Source organism: Periplaneta americana, chromosome 9 (assembly GCF_040183065.1).
Source record: "Periplaneta americana isolate PAMFEO1 chromosome 9, P.americana_PAMFEO1_priV1, whole genome shotgun sequence".
NCBI classification, from domain to species: domain Eukaryota; kingdom Metazoa; phylum Arthropoda; class Insecta; order Blattodea; family Blattidae; genus Periplaneta; species Periplaneta americana.
Genome location: NC_091125.1, coordinates 45,053,382 through 45,074,151, shown reverse-complemented (window position 1 = coordinate 45,074,151; position 20,770 = coordinate 45,053,382). Strand labels below are relative to the sequence as shown.

The window sequence follows — 20,770 nt, the reverse complement described above, 5'->3', positions numbered from 1 at the left end:
AGCTGATGCTACCCACAATACACTCCGGCACAGATAGACTCCGCCCCCATATGCGCGAAGTTACTCCACAGATTCCTGGGACGGACCATAGAAGCATTTGAAATGTGAATATGGAGAAGAATGGAACGTGTAAAATGGACAGAATAAGAAATAAAGTTGTAATGGAAAGAGTGGGTGTAGAAAGAATGATGTTGAAACTGATCAGGAAGAGAAAAACAATTTGCTGGGCCATTGGCTGAGAAGAAACTTCCTATTGAAGGATGCACTGGAAGGAGTGGAAGAAAGTTTTGAGGCAGAAGAAGATATCAGATGACAGACAATATTAAGATACATGGATCATATGTAGAGACTAAGAGGAAGGCAGAAAATAGGAAAAATTTGAGAATTCTGGGTTTGCAGTGAAAGATCTGACCTTGAGTAGAAAACTATCAATAATAATGATGACAATAATAATACTTACTTACTTACAAATGGCTTTTAAAGAACCCGAAGGTTCATTGCCCCATCACGTAAGTCCACCATCAGTCCCTATCCTGTGCAAGATTAATCCAGTCTCTAACATCATATCCCACCTCCCTCAAATCCATTTTAATGTTATCCTCCCATCTACATCTCGGCCTCCCCAAAGGTCTTTTTCCCTCCGGCCTCTCAACTAACACTCTATAGTATGCATTTCTAGATTCGCCCATACGTGCTACATGCCCTGCCCATCTCAAACGTCTGGATTTAATGTTCCTAATTATGTCAGGTGAAGCATACAATGCATGCAGTTCTGCGTTGTGTAACTTTCTCCATTCTCCTGTAACTTCATCCCTTTTATCTCCAAATATTTTTCTAAGAACGATGACAATAATAATAATAATAATAATAATAATAATAATAATAAAATAGTAGGTAATTTCCACTTCGTGCTATAGGCATATGCCCATATCACCTTCAAAGGTAATTCCATCTCATCTGTCGTCCCCGGTTTCTTTTTCCTTTTTGTTGGAAATCCATTGTCTTTTCATTTTATAAGTGTAAGATCATTCAATCTGTGTATACGCTGTCTCTACACCTGTCTGTAATCTTCTATTTGACTGTGCAAGAAATACAATAATGTAGTTCTTTCCTGATGTCTTCATTCTGAATTCTGTTGTCTCCTACACCCTTTGACATTACATGGAAATCTTATCTCAGCAGCTTCTGTTTTACTAATGTATTTTTGCTTTATAACCCAGCTTTCACAACCATATGATGGAGGCAGTCGTAACTTTAGTTTATTATCCATCCTACTTGAGCTGAAATGGCTACCCTGTCTTGGATCCCGTCCACAGGGAAACATGGGGGGATGGCACACCTCCTATGCTGAAGTGAAAGTGGTGTACCTACAGGAAGGGATTTTGGAAATAAGCTATGCAAATTAGGAAGCTGAAAGATGGTAACACCATCACTTAAGTATATCCGCGCAGTAAGGAGGTTAGATGAATGTTGCAAGCTTGATCCGTAAAATAAGCATAAATCTTAATTTGCTGTTTTCTTTTTCCGCCCACGTAACAAGTTTTATTAGTCCTCCGCTGAAGAAATATCGTTTAAGGGCTTAAGAAAATATTTCTCATGGTTGTTAAGGTGTATCCTACCTATTACTAATAAGAATTAAATGTGCGGAAATATTTCAACACAGCAACAAGCGCATTTACATTTCGCTTGTATATCAATGCACGCCAGAATTGAAAGACATAAAATATAAATACATTGTCTTGTCTACTGTACATCCACAAACCTGTACGTCTACAGCTCTTGTAAGATCATTTGAAGAAATGGCATTTACGAAGAGCGATTTAAATTTATTTATTGCTTATGTTTGTTTCTCGTATTCAAAACAAGAGAAATATTGTAAATGAAAATGATGGTTAGAAATTGCAAACGCAGAAGAAATTCCACCGTACGTGTTTCAACCAAGTTCCAATCAAAAACATGTGTGGTCTTAGCTTTCCGCATGGCTCGAACACAGTAAATATTGCGCTGTACATCTCAAGTATTTGTAGTAACGATCAGGCCAATAATAAAACGATTAATTTGTGTCTTACGTATACTGGTGGTGCTGCAAATAACCTGAAACAGGACCAAACGAGTTCCGCGGTTCATTATGAATGGCTTTGTTCTTTGACTGAATAATCGTGCCGTTTGTTAACTTGGAGAACAAGATTCTGATTAAGGTCTGAGTTGGCATATTTTAGACGGTATGTCGCCTGGTAGGCATGTACTATAGACATGTTTTTAAAACCACTTTAAGTCTAAATGTTGCTAATTTTTAACTGGTAACATAATTTACTGAAATTTAAGTTATTAATTTACATTTACAGGGTCGAAATTGTTTGGCAACAGTGCATTGCCGGCTCATCTAAAAATACACACAAAGTCTGGTTAGAATAGCAGTATTCCGTCCCTTAAGTCACTGCAGTAGGGTTGCCAGATTTCCTAATGGCAGGAAGTAACAATACGTGTTAATATTTTTGTAAAATTTGTAAGAAAACGGCCATTGTAAAATTTCTTTGCAGAACGAAAAATTACATTAATTCGGGTCAATTAAAGGACAAAAGGAAATTCTTTCAGTCACTTAGCGTCATGATATGACTGAGCATATTGGGAATTCAATCAATGACTTCCCGGAAACTTGCTATGAAATTTTTCATTCAAAACAGTTTTATTATTTTCATCTCGAAAAGGAAGCAAAAACGAGCAAACTTGTATTAAACTGTTTTATTTGAAATATTCCAAGGAATAATCCCTTGAAATTAATTATATTATTTACGGTTCACACACGCACGCACGCACGCACGCACTTTTTTCTTTAGCTACAATTTGGCTTATTTCCTGCGTAGCTGCTTAGACGTATTTGATATTAATTAAATTATTTATACATCTTGATTACACAACTTTTAACACTATATCACTTCAGAATATGTATCATATATCTTTCTCGTGTTAAATTCTATCGTTACCTGGTTAACATGTTTCGGCCTGCAACAACTTCTACATAGGGCAGACAGGAAGATCATTTCAAACACGTTACAAAGAACACATCACAGCCGTAACAAAATTACAAAACACATCTACATATGCAGAACACGTCACAAATGGCAACCACACCTACAGAGACACCAACACAGACATTCTACACATCCAACCAAAAAGCCAGAAACTAAACACACTAGAACAATACGAAATATACAGACACACAAAAACACATCCAAATGAAATTCTCAACACACAACTCAATTTCAGAACACTCACACTCTTTGACTCCACATTACAATACACAAACACACCCCCACAGAAAACAAAACAAAAGGCGCCAAGAACAGCAACAAACAGTTCTGAAGAAGGCCCATAACAGGCCGAAACATGTTAACCAGGTACGATAGAATTTAACACAAGGAAACATCTAATACATATTCCGAAGTAAATGATTTAATTAATTTGAATGAATGCGTTACGACGGATGGAGAATTAAGGGAATTGTGCGTAATTTTAGCCTGGAAGATCGTCGATTGGAAGCCGTAACGAGGAGACCATCCTATTCTTGGATCATGAACAGTGGAATATTTGAAATGACAGGAGAAGAGATAGGGAGTGCATTAAATTTTTTCTCACCCGCTTATAGTTTATGAGTTGTGGATGAAGTAGACACGTGCTATAATATGCTTTTGTTATCTGTGTATGGAGGAGGGACTGCAGCCTGAGACTTAATTGTGCTTACCACTTCCATTCTGTGAATGATTGGGTAGCAAAACGCCGCGCTCTTGTATAGACTTAGAAAAAAATGAGCCTCCTAATTTTACAAAGTTCTAGATACAATGAATTGCGCATGTGCAGTTACCAAGGCTGCCTAAATGTATGCTACTTGTGGACAGTCTTGTAATTTTGTTGCCTACATTCAGGACTGCTACCAAGACTCGGTCCACATTCTATTTCCGTATCTGTACACGTACAGCACACAGCACCGTGAACTGAACCTGGCTGTCGTATGAATGATTATGCTACGTGATGTCGGTATGTGAATTAATGATGGCGAAATGAGTCCTAGGTCCAGCGTCGAAAGTTACCCACCAATTCTGCTTTAATTGATTGAGGAGAAATCTCGGAAAAGAAGCCAACCAGATAACTGGTCCAACCAGGATTTTAACCCCGGCTTGCTCGTCATATGGTCAGACATGCTAACCATTAATCCACAGCGGTGGACTACAGTAGGCTTACAGACGGCCATAGCATGAAAGCCAGAAGGTGAATAATAGCCTACAGGTGACAACTAGCGCAAATATCTCAACATCGTCAACTGGGCGAAGTATTCCTGTAAATAAACAGGCAAATAGAATTATTTGCACTGTAGGCTATATAAATATTTTAAAGATAAGAAAAAGAAATGTGAGAATGTATCAAAATCAGCGAGTTTATGGGTGTGCTCTCACAACTTGTACCGGTATCCAGGAAGAGAGTACCAGAGTGTAAAGTGCTTGTAACAAGATGCCAATAAAGAAATGTTATTGGAATGTACTAAGTAAAGGCAACATCACTAAGCCTAATTAGGGCTTTACGTAGCTAGTTATATTTTCTCATAATTGTATGAACTTCATTATTTTAAAGTAAGTGATGTTTAAAAGAGAACAATACGTAAAGTATACATAATTTTAGAAGTTCCAACTATATGGTAGCGAAATTTGGATCTATCGAAAACAAGATTGAATAAGATTAAATATTGCAGAGATGAAATTTTTTAGGGAAATAGCTGGATACACTTTATTAAACCAAAAAATAAAAAAAATTACAAGACTTATAAATTCGACGTGTTTCAGGAAGAATCAGAAATTACAAGCAAAACTGAATACAACATAATATATTATTAAGAATGGATGGCAACAGAAACCTCTACAAATTTTGAAATGTTGACCAGGAGAAAAGAGAGGACTTGAAAATCTCTAACTGACCACTTGATTTTTTTTATACCAAAACGAACCGCCTGATCTAGAATCGTGAAGGATTGTGATGATTATGAGTATTTATTTTATTTTAAAGTTCAATAGGCCTGTATAATATTAGTATAGACCTCTTCATTAGACCCATTATTTATATTATTGTATTATTTTAATAGGTCTGTAAGGTATTAATGATGTTTTATCATATATAAAATATTATTATTATTATTATTATTATTATCATATTTACGTTATTTCATATTTACGTTAATTTGGACTTGCATCACAGATAATTTTAAATTAAAATGTAAACGTGAATATGTATTCCATTGAGTAACGGAGAAGACATTAATTAAATTCAAGCTATATGTCTCAGAAGACAAACCTTCTGTCGTACAATTTACAAGGCAGGATCAACTTTTTAAACCTCCGTGATTTAAATAGGAAGGATTAATGTAATGGTTTTACTGTTTCTGCTGTTGCTTTATCTATGAAATTCGAACAGAAACAGATATGTGGACCCATGAACGTAGTCTTTGTTTGCTGGCAGCTCTAGATATGGTCGATTAGAATATTCCTTGACTCTACTTTTCTGGCAGAGTGAATAAAGTAATACCTTTTGTAAGGTAGGGTAACTTTTAATTATTTAACCTAGGTGGTAAATGATACATTATGCGACGATGGTAATTAGCAGCGGAGGTTTTGATGTAACGATCAGTGGTCAGTCCATGGCGCCCTCTATATACAGGGACATCATTTTATTTTTACTAACATTTTTAATATTAACCTGGGTATACCTTTCTATTAACGATTGAAACAGAAAACACCGTTTGCTACCCCTTCCACCACTGGAGTTCGTTGATACTGGCGTAAAGTACAAATCACTTTACTAGGTATAGGAGGGAAGAAAAGTAGTTAATCCATTTATGTAAATTAGGAAATATCGCAGTTTTGAGTTTGATAATTTTCATTAGGTTTTTGTTTAATCAAAATACAGTACTGTATTAACACTTAGTGTTTTTACAGACGAATTGAGCTATCCATTCGAACGTATTCATTATGCAGTGTATATTGTACTGTCACAGCACATTAGCGTACTATATAGAGAATGAAGTTAAATTTAAAAATAATCATAATATGAATATTTAAACACATTTTTGAAAATGGTGGCCGTTCATTTCGATACAGGCTTCAGTTCTTTTGTGCATATTATCGCACTATAGACTATTTTACCTAATTCCAATTACCAGTTTCGTTCTTCGTACGAGTAACTCATGTTGAAATAATTCTATACCTACTCTATAAAAGAGTACCTTACGTACTATAAATTCAATGTTCACTTATCCGAAAAAATAAAATTACTCAGAAATGCTATCTACTGTCCGTTCAAGTGGTTTTGTCGCAGGGTCGTAGAAAGGGGGGGGGATCACGTGACAGTTAATTACTTAACGAGGCCCTTTTATTTAAGTTATTTCAAACAGTTGTGTAATATTACGTAGACGTCCAGTTCCTAACAGAAATTAATGTTTTCAGAAAAGAGCTAAGACAGCCCAGCTACTAGACTTAACAGAGGGGCGAACAGAAGCAGGTGGGGGAAACCGGGATGCGACGTAGGCAAACGGACGACAGTACCTGTACGAAAATATGATTCAATATTGAAAGCTCTTTCGTCACTGGAAAACGCGAACATATTTCTGGAACGTACTATACTCAACTAACTCAGTACTGCTTATGCATCCTCGGCTCTGTGTCGTGAACGGTTGGAAGTTTACTAGTAGAAGGGGTGGGAGTGAAGTACATTCCAAAACTCAGGTACAATAAAAATTGAAGTAAAAATAAAATGATGTCCCTGTAGTTCTTTTACGCGTTGTGAATTTACAACACCGGTTTTACTCCACTGTCATTCTGGAGGAAGCCTGTGTCGTAGTGACAAGCATGGTGAACATTGCTGTAGGATGTGGTTGTGGGATTCTGAATTTTCGTCTGTGAATGAAGTTATTACGAATACATTACGGGTGTTTAAACCCACAACAAAATTTTAATAAAAAAAACCGGACAGGAACTCGACCACCGCGACAAGCACAAAATTTAAACTGAGTTTTGCTAGTATGAAGAGGCAGATTATTGGTTTCCATTGAGGAAATACACGTCTCTAGCCATTCGAATAGTCATAACACTGAAAAAATGACCACGCCTAAACATTTTACGATAAACTTCGAAGTCGTTTCATTCACAGCCCAGACTAAAAGCACTCCATATTTGTTGTTTAAAAGTAGGAACGCTAACTATCTCTGGATGACTGCAATCATGTTTTTCTGGCATTTATGGCTGTAAAGTAAATATGCTTTTATACATAGCAATAATATATCCACTTAATTTATTCCGAAACACGAATGAACGCACAATTTGCACTTTGCATTCATTTGTAGCACATTGTCACATGCCTAGAGTCACTTGACACCTTGCAGAGTAGATATGTCGAATTGTGTTTCTTTACAGTGTCATTCAAGTTTCCGTATACTTAATCGTAATGTTGTGGCACTTGTCGACGCCAAAGCGTGTTCATAAACTCCTCAGCTTTAAGATCTATGTCGAGTGAACACCTGCACACAAAAATGTGTTATGAGATGACTAGTTAGGGCGTGTTCTTTCGCACAAGGGAGACCGGTGTGTTCAAATATGGCGCTTTTTTTATTTTTCTTCTACGCTCGAGTGCATTGATGCTCGGACAGTATAAATAAATGCTACCTACCCCTCCTCAATGTGCGAGTGGCAGATATTATTTATATATTATAAGAGTTACTTTGCATTAAATTAAAATCTAATCTTTTATTTTGAAATCGACGCTGAAATATGATATATTAGCCTACTGCCGCCCTAAATAAGGGTTCGATAGATTGGCCTACAAATCAATTCATAAAGAATACATCATTAAAAACAATTGTGTGACAATTTGGAAGAAAAAAGCATTAAGATAAATGATACGAAAACAAAGGAAATCATTTACAATAAAAGTTTGTTGAGTACAAATGATTACTAATTATAGCTAAGGATGATTTTAACACATGAGATCCTGTGGTATTAATCGTTGCATCAGAAATTGATTTAAAGTTTCTCGTGGGATCGTGCCATGGGCACCGAACATGAGCCCAAAAACTGTCCAATGTGTGATTTGGTATTGTACTCCAAGATGCTGACAACAAGGCTCATAATATATGACTATCAAAGAGAGTACGTACAGGTATTGTATTACAGTTTATTACTACCGTTTATAACACTGCTGCTGCTACTACTACTACTAATACTATTACTACTACGACTATTGATACTACTGCTACTAATACTACTGCTGCTACTACTACTACTACTACTACTACTACTACTACTTACTATGATACTACTAGGCCTACTAATCCTACTGCTGCTACTTCTGCTACGACTACTATTGCTACTGCGGGACCTGGAATCAGGGTTGCCAGATAAAGGAAACACAACCGTCGTACCAACTTATGAAAAATCTCGTACTTCAGCATAAAATTGTCGTACATTTCTCACCTTACTATTTTTATAGATAGTGCGTATTTCACATAACACTAAAAAAAGTGGTTCATAGGCCTATTTGTAATTCTACCAGTAAATTTTAGTTCAAATTTACTCTTATTCTATAGAACCAAAAAAAATAATCTTTAGTAAATTCAAATTTACTAATTATTGTTAACATTCAAACAAATCACCATTTCTTCACCAACACTGTCTACTCGATAAAGCATACACGATGACGCTTGGTCAGAAACAACATCATTACACTGAAAGTCAGCAGAAACTTGATCTTTGGCCAACGCGACGGCAGATATTTATACCAATCAATGCTTCAGCTGATAATTACATCAAATTAATCCACCTGCAGTCGAGTCAAATCCGACATTACGTTTCAACTTCTAAATGCTACTGCGGTACTTTTACATGATAAAAGACTTCCATTGTCGAATATATGTAGGCCTTATAAGTTAGCAGATCTCTGTACTTTGACATAAGCGCGCAGTACAAAGAAACCTAGAGCCGAAGATGACAAATTATGACTTACATGGCAAGCGTAGCCAACATATTGATTTTCAAAACATCTTTTATCCCTTTAAAGTATATATTTTTTCATATTAGTCAACGACATACTGAATGAAGAAAACTTGTCTAAAAAGGGACGAATTAACCTTTAATCTGATTTTAATTATAGACGAACATTATAAGTTGCAAAATAATTTTGTTCCTTCGTTAAAATAGCCGTGCATAATTGAAGAGTCCACTGCAAGAATGATGGATGTCACTTTCTTGTCGAAAATGAACCAAGACTGTCAATGCATAGCTTAAGACATATAGAATATCCATAGAGAGTTATATGGCATTAACACTGGTAGTCATTGTCCAGTAACGATCGGAAAATCACAGTTAAGCTTTGAGCGCTAAGCATTTCAAATTTTCAATTGCTTCTCCTGCAAAATGTATTCCAAATGACATCCATCATTCTTGCAGTGGATTCTTGCGCACGACATATAGAGTTCGGTCGTACAATTAGTCAAAACAGTCGTATGAAGTTCTTCTCGGTTTTATGGTAAATTTGAGTGCTAGCGAATCTTTAGGCCGAACTCGTAAATATAACTGCTATCACCACTTTCATCAATGTTAGATAATCCCACAGTTTATTCAGAATCATAACACATAACACTAAAAATAGTCAGTTGAATTTCAGAATGCAGTTGTAGCAGAAGCAGTTCCTTTTGGGTTCATTTAAATAAATAATGATTTTGCGATTGTTTTGCGTAAGCTTTGAAGCCTTGGTTTTTCTGTACATGTTGATTTTTTACGTAACATTTAAGATACTTTATTGCACTAAATATACCATACTTACATTGTTTCGTAAATGTTGATAATATGAAGTGCGTGCAATTATATATATTTTTTAAACAATGATTAAATGAAATAGTATTCTGAATTCCGAACTAAAAATTAATCAATGAAAATGTTGGATGTATTTCGTAATACCGGTCTTGGGGACAATATTCTGATCGTGTGGGGCTTCTAAGGACACGCATGCGATTAAACCAAAATCCATTAAGTTAAGCATCTTAAAGTAACGGTATTCAGAGCCTCGTCTTGGGAGACTATCTTGAGAGCTATCATAAGAATGCTAAACGCAGAAAATCACCAGAGCGCTGGCAGCCGTCCGTCCCATTCTATACTGAAACTGGTTCTGCTACAAGTGACGTCATACTCGAATAGCTGCATCAAATGAGAGATATCGATAGAACGTGAACAAAACAGAGCTTTCGGCTACTGGAATATTGACGTGGTCACAGCGATTAGGCTATATTCGGAACGAAATGATGAGACAAAAACGATGTGCTATTAAGCTTTGACAAACGACCGGCCGATACGAATAGCATGCGAGGCCGAGACATGCGCACTTTGATATATGTCCTTTCTTTTCACTGTTGTGTTCAAGTATATTACATAAAATATCTGAATGACTATTCTCTTTTAAAGAATAATGTAACATTTACATTTGCATTAAATAAGTAGTCCACCGTGTTTAATACTATGGAATTTCGGTTGGGAAGAAATTTTTGCTGTGTCGATAAGGAATTGTTCTCATTATTTCGAAACTCTATATTTGTTTACTCTTTAAGAGGATAAACATTCTTTAAATTGTTTTAGATATAACGGTTTTGCCTGAACAAATATATTTCCGTTTAATTACAAATTTAATTCCAAAAATACCCTCATCGTATTCTTGTCATGTCATGCAAAATATAGTTTCTGGCTAAGGTGTACGACCTTCACGAAAAATTATTCTTTCAATGGGAGAGAACGTTGCACAAAGTGCTGATAAAGGTAAATTTTCAACATTACAAAATTATTCTGGCTTTGGAAATCGAAAACCGTATGTTTTGACTCAGTTAAAATATTTATACATTTTGCGAAGAGTACAGTTAGTTACACGCTCTCTATTTTTCTGTTCAATTAACTGTTTGAACGAAGGGCAGTTTTAAACTCGTACTATGCAAATTTACATATTTTCTTCCAGGCAGAAAGAGTTATAGCTTAACATTACTAGTATATTCATGGTAAGTACGCATAAACCATTTTAAATTTACGCATTAGCCTCGGGAACTAGAATATTAACTATATAGCCTATGTAAAGTTGTCGTTCGTTTTAATTTAAAATCAATATATATGCCCGCAGCGAATTGATTTATCTCTTCAGCTCCTTTTCCGTATAAGCATTTCAGTACAACAAGGTTCATCAAACTCAGATCTATAATAGGCCTAACAAGCGACTAGTTTGCAAAACAGTGTATGTGCACAATTTTAATGACAGTGAATGATCTTTTACAAGGTAATCAAATGTGAATGTAAGGGAAGAGTTACCGATTAGAACATCAGATAGTGGTGTTATTATGTAATAAACATAATATAGAGTCAAGTGCATTTATGGTAAGAGCGGACGAAAATTGTGACACAAGTTAGCCCTATGAGTTCTCCTGGTGTTATATGTTGTCAGAGACATGTCACATGTAGGGGGGACTGTTGTACATCTAAACACTTTTTACATTTTATTTTTTTTATTTTGGAAAATGAAGTATTTTAAATAAAAAAATGCTTGAAATAATTATTGAAGATTCCTTTACAACTTCCTGTATGTATTTTCCTGTTTTACAGATCTATTAAGGATGGAAAAAATAAAATAAAGGGATATGTAATGTGTTCAAAGGTACAACACCATCTTGTACGTACTGTCTTGTACTGTCTTGGAACGTACTGTCTTGTAAGTTGGAACACATGGAATATAGGAGGGAATATAGCTGTAAAAACTGACAATAATATTTAAAATGTATTTGCAATCATAAACCAGAGGAGGCTTCTCTGATTCAGATTTTATTTCCTGGAGAAGCAATAATTGCTTCAACAGCTTTCTTCAAGGCATCCGGATCAATTGGGGGCCTCTTAACTCCAGACTTACTTCGTGACATGATCTTAAAATAAAAGAGAAACAAAAACTGATAGTATTTTGTACCTTGGAACATGTTCCATGGTACAACATGTTTTGTGTTCAAAGGTTCAAGAGGGTGCACTTTTAAACAAATATGGCTCCCAGAACTAGAGATTCGAATAAATCATGGAAATTAAAATATGTTATTACTCACCACATGATAGGGAACACACTGTACTTGAAAGATATTAACAAATACAATCTGGTTTTGTGTTACAAAACATATATCAATGAACGAAATGTTTACTTTTGGTATTAAAAAACTTCTTTTGTCTACAGAACTCACACTTTGCAGTGAATCAAAGTGAAACTACGACCAGAGCTATTTAACGGCTTTCTCTACAATCTACTTCAGTTTGAGTCTTCTAGGTAGCAGAAAAAATTAAAAAACAAAAAATGTTCAAAGGTACACTATGCTAAACGTACAACAGTCTCCCCTACCAATTCATGAATTTTAATTTCAACCATTCAGAACCACTGGAATACTGCCTATTTCATATTTGTCACTGTTGTCTGGTTGCTGACGATTCGCACAAATCAATGAGAATCATCATAACCTGATTATTAATAAACTCGTAATCAATCTAACCTACATCAATTTCCTCACATTCAGACTCATGATAGCGCTAGTTGTATTTGTAAAAAGTGTTTTTAGTCTTTCTTTACGAATGCGATTGAAATATGATACGATGTAAGTAAATAGTATGCGTTATTATATTTATTTATTATTCCGTTTGCGAAATAATCTTATTAAATATTACGTCAGGTTTTAATTTCTTTTTTTAAATTCACTTGTACTTTGAGCTTGTGAATTTGTCGACAAATTGAAAACCTCTTGTAATATTACCTTGATAATACAGCACGGTAAATAACATTATATGAAAACACGGATTCACACACGCACGCACGCACACACACACACACACACTACAATCCTCTCATCCTACCGTGACTTTGTCATGAACAATATTTTTTTCCTTCAACGGGTGTACTCACTCACTCACTCACTCACTCACTCACTCACTCACTCACTCACTCACTTACTCACTCACGCACTCAATCACTCATTCACTCACCCACCCACGCACTCACTCACCCACCCACCCACCCACCTACTCACCCACCCACCCATCCACGCACGCACTCACTCACCCACCCACCCACCCACCCACCCACGCACTCAATCACTCACTCACCCACCCACGCACTCACTCACTCACTCACTCACTCACCCACGCACTCAATCACTCACTCACACTCACTCACCCACCCACGCACTCAATCAATCAATTACAAGTGTCCTCACCCACCCACGGGTGTACTCATTCACTCACTCACTCACTCACGCACTCAATCACTCACTCACCCACCCACGCACTCACCCACCCACCCACCCACCCACTCACTCACCCACCCACCCACCTACTCACTCACCCACCCACCCATCCACGCACGCACTCACTCACCCACCCACCCACCCACGCACTCAATCACTCACTCACCCACCCACGCACTCAATCACTCACTCACTCACTCACCCACGCACTCAATCACTCACACTCACTCACCCACCCACGCACTCAATCAATCAATCAATTACAAGTGTCCTCACCCACCCACGCACTCACTCACTCACTCATCCACCCACCCACCCACCCATCCATGCACGCACTCACTCACTCACCCACCCACCCAACCACCCACCCACCCAAGCACTCAATCACTCACTCACCCACCCACGCACTCAATCACTCACTCACCCACCCACGCACTCACTCACTCACCCATCCACGCACGCACTCACTCACTCACTCACCCACCCACCCACGCACTCAATCACTCACTCACTCACCCACCCACGCACTCAATCACTCACTCACTCACCCACCCACGCACTCACTCACCAACCCACCCACCTATCCACGCACGCACTCACTCACCCACGCACTCAATCACTCACTCACCCACGCACTCACTCAGTCACTCACCCACCCACGCACTCAATCACTCACTCACACTCACTCACCCACCCACGCACTCAATCAATCAATCAATCAATTACAAGTGTCCTCACCCACCCACGCACTCACTCACTCACCCACCCACCCATCCACGCACGCACTCACTCACTCACCCACCCACGCACTCAATCACTCACTCACCCACCCACGCACTCAATCACTCACTCACTCACTCACTCACTCACTCACTCACTCACTCACTCACTCACGCTAGAAGTTCCTTCATGATTCATCACCTCTTTCTTGATCTTCCTATGTCCCTGTTTCCATTTGGTTGGTATTACCACATTTTCAGGGATATTTTCCATTTCTCAGTCTTTACAAGTGTCCTATCTAGGTCTTTTTGTAACAATATTTACTAACATAAAATTAAAACTTCGGAATTTTTATGTCGTTATTTGTATATTTAATTGAGAATTTTTAAAATAGCGATTTCTTTATTTAACCTGAAAGTGGCCACAAAATCAACATCTGACCTCGAAGTTAGTAGCTACAGGAATATGCATCTTCTTACCTATAAAAACAAGAAGTTCATTGAACCACGCAATTCTAGTGCTTATTTTACTGAGCAAAACATCTAGCTTATAGGCCTGTATATTTTGAGAGTTTTGTGTGAGACATACTAAACGGTAAAAATGTTATTAATTTCATTTCTAATTAAACTGTTCTCAAATGTTTAAGAAATTATAGTATCTAGCTAAGAACACAATAGAATTGCTACAGTTTTTATACCAGAGTCAGGTTTATACAAGAATGATCTTTTTTGTTATATGAAATGTAGTCACGATTTTAGACATAATGAAGTATCGTGGGATGATGATTTATGAGCAGTGCTATATAAGAATAGTCACATTGAATAACCATATTTCATAATATAGGAAACTACAGGGTCCTCTATATACGGCGCTTCCATAAAAAGCCGCAAGCATTTTCTGTTATATGTCTCACACAGTTACCGCGAAATCGACCGCCGTTTCTTTATTTCTAAAACTTGTTTAGAGGCGAAAATCTTCATAAACAACTTAAAAATGAATACAAGTGCATCTTATCTGTGTCACAAGATATGTTTAAAGTGCCCTCCCTCTGCTTCAATGCGTTTGTGACTTCCCTGAAGATTGTTATGAAATACTGGACTAATCTCCTCTTGCGAATTGTTCAAAATGACTTGTAGAATATTTTTCTCCACTTTTTGCATAACTTAAAACTACTCAAACTTGCTGCAATAGGCTATGCAATACACTATTCTCAAACAATCAGAAAAAAATACAATAGCTTGTACTACACTACACACGAATGAGTAATCCATTCAGTGTTTTCAAACAATCGGATAAACAGAGTAGCTTGCTCTACACTGCACGAACAAGTAAACCCCCCAGTGTTCTCAAACAATTAGAAGAAACAGAACAGCTTGCATTATATTATGTTCGAATGAGTAATCCTTTCAGTAGCTCACAAGACTAAGGTGAACTACACGCACGCAATGCCTTACAAATTCCCTTGAACTTCGGCGCGTACGTTAGATGCTTTATGAATGGCAATACTTCAATACGTCCCGTAGCGCCATATGGAGGATTCTGTATAATTTCTGTATTTCGCAGTTTGGAGCAATAACATCCATCTTGGATTTGCGGGGAGAGTAACTGGCACTATTTCATTCTGTGACTTTTACATTAGCCTTTATTATTCTGTACTACGTTACTGTTACGAGTCTAAAAGTGGAGCAGAGAGGAACAGGATTGCTTTCCTCAACGCACATCACCCAATGAAATATGTTATTCTATTTATATATATCTTACCCGATAATATGTTCGGTGATACATATAATTTGTAATGTTACGCATTACGGAACCAATTATCGTCGGATTTTTGTTTTTAAAGCATGACATTTCAAATCTTGGATCTGTCTTTGCCAGTGCGAGATGTGGCTGTGAAACCTGGTTATTATAATTTGACTCATAAATAAAATTACTAACAAGCAATTCTCGCTCACTCATCTTTAAAACTACATACTGTACGGACTGTATTCGTGTAACATTTCATGTTGCAACGTCTAGCAGAGGAACTATTACAAGCATATTATGATAACAGTTAAAAGTTTTCGTATGCAATAAAATACCATAAACGTTTAACGCATTCTTTTCTTTAATATTTTTTATGGCAGATTTGAATATTTTTCTGATAATATTATTAATATATTTGTATATAATACCAATGTGTTCTTACCTCTTTATAAGGCTATGCTTCTAGACCGCTCCATCACATAATCTGTAAAGAAAAAATAGGAATTAAATCAATTAGAATGTTGAAAGTGGTTAGCATAACTATTTGGAGTAGATAAAACTCTGTATAAAATGTTATCAATGAACTACAATTTATTTCTTCTCCACAACGTTCAACTTTAGAGTAATGTATAACACGCAAGAGTTAACAGATGCTGTGAAAACGCTTGACTGCTTTGTGAAGATGTTCAGTACGTCAATATCCAAAACACTCCGCGACTTTGGCATCTTTCCAGTTTGGAATTTTATGGTAAACCAAAAGCAGTTTTTCTCTAGTCTGAACTGCAACAATTTATTTCCACAAATTTTATTTGATTTAATTTTAAATTTGAAAGAGATGTTAAGTTGAACAGAATTATAGTACGAGCCTCAGACCACAAGATAATATTTTATAAACTTGAAATACATTAGCTTATAACACAATATTTTACGTTGGCAGAGAAGATATATTGTGAGATACAATTTACAAAAACGAAGCTAAAAACACAGACAACATAGAGACATTGATAAAAGCTGTCTTGAAAGTGCATTAGGCTGACCAGTCTGTTATTTGTGATCAAGGTACGAATGTAGCGGAACAGAGACTAATAGTGGCCACGGACTGCAGTTTCTGACGTTTAAAATGTTGACATTCTGAAAACACATGTCAGCCTAAAGTTTGAAGTATTTCACTTGAACGTCCTTACATTTGTAAACAATTTTAATAATAACTGTCCTTGACAAAACTTGAACTTAAACTAAATGAAAGAATATATATATATATATATATATATATATATATATATATATAATGGCTTTATTTAACCTGGCAGAGTTAAGGCCGTAAGGCCGTCTCTTACACTCAACCAGGAATAAAACTTGCTTACACATTTGAACATAAAACTGGATTGGAATTAAGTAATTACATGCTGATACAATTTAGGTACTTAATGAGATCAAAAGAGGTATGTTACATAAAATTTACCTCATAAAATAAAAATAAACATAGTGGAATACATATTAATGTTGTTAGAATCAAATACGAATCACATAAAAACAGAAGCCTATAATTCAATAAAAAATGTATACAGTAAAAATAAAAAAAACACATTAGTATACATATTAGTATTAGATTACAATTAAGTAGGATTTACATAATTAAACCAGAAACCGACAATTGAATAAAATGTACACAAAAAATAGATCAATAATAAAAAACAACACAGTGGGATACATATTGACGTTAAGTGATAAATAAACATGATTTAGATAATAAAAATAAGAAACAAAAAAAAAAATAAAAATAAATACAGTGGAACACATTCCATTAAATATTTGCAACGCGTTAGGTCTGGCAACTCATCATAAAATATTTTTCTAATTTGCATTTAAAGGAAATTAAAGTTCGGCAGCCCTTGACTTCAGGCGGCAGAGAATTCCAGTGACGAGAAGTAGCAACAGTGAAAGATGAAGAATAAAGAGATGCTGTGTGTATATTATATATATATATATATATATATATATATATATATATATATATATAGCCTAATGCATTAGCTTGTAGAATGTTTCAATGTGGGATATGTAAGTAAATATTTAAAATTCTTTAAGTAAACGGAATTGCAAGAATATAATTAACGAGTATTGATCTGAATAAATTGCGTGTGGGTTGACCCGGCATCGAAGAGGAAGCCTCGTTGTGGGAGGCCCATGAGTTATATTTAGGGACAAATTGTGGCAACCGAGTAACATCTTATTTAGAAATATTTTATGAGCAGGCTCTGATTAAAATGCACAGACTGTATCAGAATTCATTAACTCTGGGCACCGGGACCACCTCGCATAACGAGATCCGTCCGCAGAGGGCCGTAACTGGTCGTGCACGTAAGAATGTAGCGAAAGTTCAGATAAGATAAAAAGCCATTTCCTTCCAGAATATTACGTTGTCCATTTGATTAGGCGACAACAACTTAATCCAGCTACCGAAATAGTTCAACAACCAGCAAACTGTTTTTTTCCTTCACATCCTTGTATTGTAAATTAGGAAAGATACAGGTATCCACTCCATAAGGAAACTCAGCGACATTGTAGATGCCAATAATAACGGCCCGTTTTGTTACAAGAAGTAAATATTATTACAACAAACTGTAAAACACATTCTCTAACCATGGAGGGGGGGGGGGGGGAATGAAAAATTGTAATTTCTCGGAATGCATTTTTACCATTAGCGGAGAAAAACACTGGATGTTATGAGTTTTAAATTATGCGAAAAGTAAACCGGTTGGTTAGAACTGTAGACTGCCCATATAAAAAGTAAATTATACACAGAGAAATATCTGGATTCTTAATTCTCCACTTAAAGTCCGGTCCAAAAATCATGTGTTCTAGAGCGGTTGCATGCACCTGTGTTCAAAAACAAGACAAGAAATTCTGTTCCATTATCTAGCCTTGACATGTTGCAATATTAAACGACCTGTGTGACACAGCATACACGTGTTCCATGAGCGGTACACGTGTGAGGGTTATTTTGTTTTTTTTTTTTTTATTTTTAGTAAGAGACGCGCTAGTGTGCTGACATTTTATTGAATCCTCGAGATCGGTGGTCTCATCGTTCTTGCCTATATTCCTCTTCACATTTAAATAGGCCGCGACTTATTATTTCAGAGTTATTTCTGCCCTTCGACTCATAGTATTGTATTTAATGTAGTTCAAAGTACGGAAGTAGTATATGGTGAAATGTAGGTATCGAACATATAATCACAAAATTCAGTGATCTTGTCTTCTTCAGGTTTCTCGTCTGTAAAACAGTCCTCTATTTCGCTGATTGCTATGAGCCGAGATCAAAGAAGAACCTATGTATTTTCCGCAATCAGTGTTTGCTTCACAATAATATTTTGCCAAACTCAGTCCCTACTTTGATTCCTGATCTGCCCCTTGTCATATCCCATCCTATAGTGTCTCAGCGGTGGTCCTGTACCCTGCTGATCACACGAGCAGAGACGCCTGTAATGTGTGCCTGTCAAATGTTTGTCTACAGATGAAGTACCCTTCCCTACACAGCATTAGACTGTACCTAAGTCTATATGAAAGGAGGAGATAAAATATGACGAAGAAAGAAAGGATGTTCTTAAATTGTTCATTGACGCCTAACAAAATGAAGAGTAGGCCTACAGGGAAGAAATTATCAGGGTGACGTAAAGGAAATTGATCGTCTACTCTGATCGTTCTTTCGTACAATGCTCAAATTTAAACTGCGTGTTTCTCGGACGATAATCGGGTTTATACTGAATAATGTTTAACATGATGATAAACTTACATACGTATTAGTTACCTATTGGGAATACTAACTCCTTTTCCACTTTTGGTGGACCCTGATCTCTTTTCTTTTGTCCTCTTCAAATGGATTTATAAACAGGACATTTTTAACAAAGCTCTCTCCTCTCTTCGCCCCTACTACTTGGCTTCCGGTCGACATGATGGGACGTCAACAAATTCTCAACGAGAAGTAGAAATAATTCTATAATCATAATTCCTCCTAGGAAATAAATTTTTACGTCTGTACTGACTTGGTCGTCTCATTTGTCAACTAATTTTACGAAATAAAAAGTTACGAAAAAAATTTGTCGATTCTTGAAGAGAATCGCCGTGTAGTGTTTTTATTTTAAAGCAAATTCTATTGGAACTAACTTCTTCATTTTGAAAAAGGATGCATAGTACTTAATCCTAAAAGAAACAAAGATATCAGAGAAGTATTAATTTTTAATATATTTAGACACAATCGTGCGGTATACATCTGTCATACACTAGAATCGCAAAAACAGCATAGACTACTCGTATAATCAAACAGCACAGTGAAAATTAGAATAATCATGGAGAAAGTGAAATAAACAACTTTGAGAATTTGGAATAGTATAAAGGATCTGAAGCTCTTGAGGAAGACGACCATTATATCTTCATCTTATACTAGTATAGTTCAAGCTAGCAGCCTGTTTATTGTTTCAAGATTCTGTGTACTTTATTATAAACATAAGTTTGGAAATGAAATTAGCTCTCAAGTTTGTATTACAGTATATACGAACATTTTGAATAATTCCCATACATTCTTGTCTCCTACAGAACTAATTATCTGTTTTAGTTACGTGATATGAAACTTGTGTGAACACGCAGTCAGCTTGTAAATATTTGTCTGTATGTATGTCTGTCTGTCAACCGATCGTGCTGGTTCTGTGTAATTTTCATGACACTCTCTGTTTGAAGAGCAGGCGTGATGTTGTTGGAACAGTTTATTGCTGATGTAAATATAATTAGATCCAGAGTCTATAGTTACTTGACGGCATAACCACAGGTATTGGTTCATCGGCAAACAATTACCAGCCATTATTATACATTATATTTGCATCATTTTCACGGCTAATGTGTTGCTGGCGTCGTCTTTTCACGGATAACACTTGGTTTTTCTTTTTCAATACTGTTCGGACAAGTGGAGATTGG

The 20,770-nt window shown here is 36.3% G+C and overlaps 1 protein-coding gene across 2 annotated transcripts in view; it reads right to left on the bottom strand.

Moving 5' to 3' along the window:
- Positions 1-20,770, bottom strand: part of LOC138705878 (uncharacterized) — a 942,969-nt gene that overhangs the window by 507,523 nt on the left and 414,676 nt on the right. For both annotated transcript variants that reach the window (XM_069834591.1, XM_069834592.1), the window contains exon 2: positions 16,245-16,286. The gene's annotated coding sequence lies outside the window, so the exon portion shown is untranslated. The remainder of the gene's footprint in view (positions 1-16,244; positions 16,287-20,770) is intronic.